This window comes from Pterocles gutturalis, unplaced genomic scaffold (genome assembly GCF_000699245.1).
Source record: "Pterocles gutturalis isolate BGI_N339 unplaced genomic scaffold, ASM69924v1 scaffold13050, whole genome shotgun sequence".
Lineage (NCBI taxonomy): Eukaryota > Metazoa > Chordata > Aves > Pterocliformes > Pteroclidae > Pterocles > Pterocles gutturalis.
The window spans coordinates 14,303-14,661 of NW_010146006.1; positions in this window are offsets into that span (position 1 = coordinate 14,303).

Below are 359 nucleotides of genomic sequence, written 5' to 3' on the forward strand. Positions count from 1 at the left end.
TGGATCCGCTTCCCCATCCACAGCTCCCAGCCAGACCCCAGCCTGGGGGGGATGAATAGGGCAGAGAGACAACTCTGGGAATCTCTCCTTGTAAGGTAGCTCATAAAAATCCCCAGCAAGCAGTTGATGAGCACCCCTGTGCCCGCTGGCGAGGCGAGGGGGGCTCTGCTGGTGTCCCCCCGCCAGCACCGCGCACAGTCAGCGAGCCCGCGTGCGCGCCTGTGCGCGGAGCCATCCACCAGCCTATAAATCTCCTGGCAGGGCTCTTTCCAAACTTCGGGACATTCCCCAGGGGAAGAGTTAAGATGCAGCTCGTGCGTCAGATGCGGCGGCGGGGTGCCCGGCGGGGCCAAGCTAAA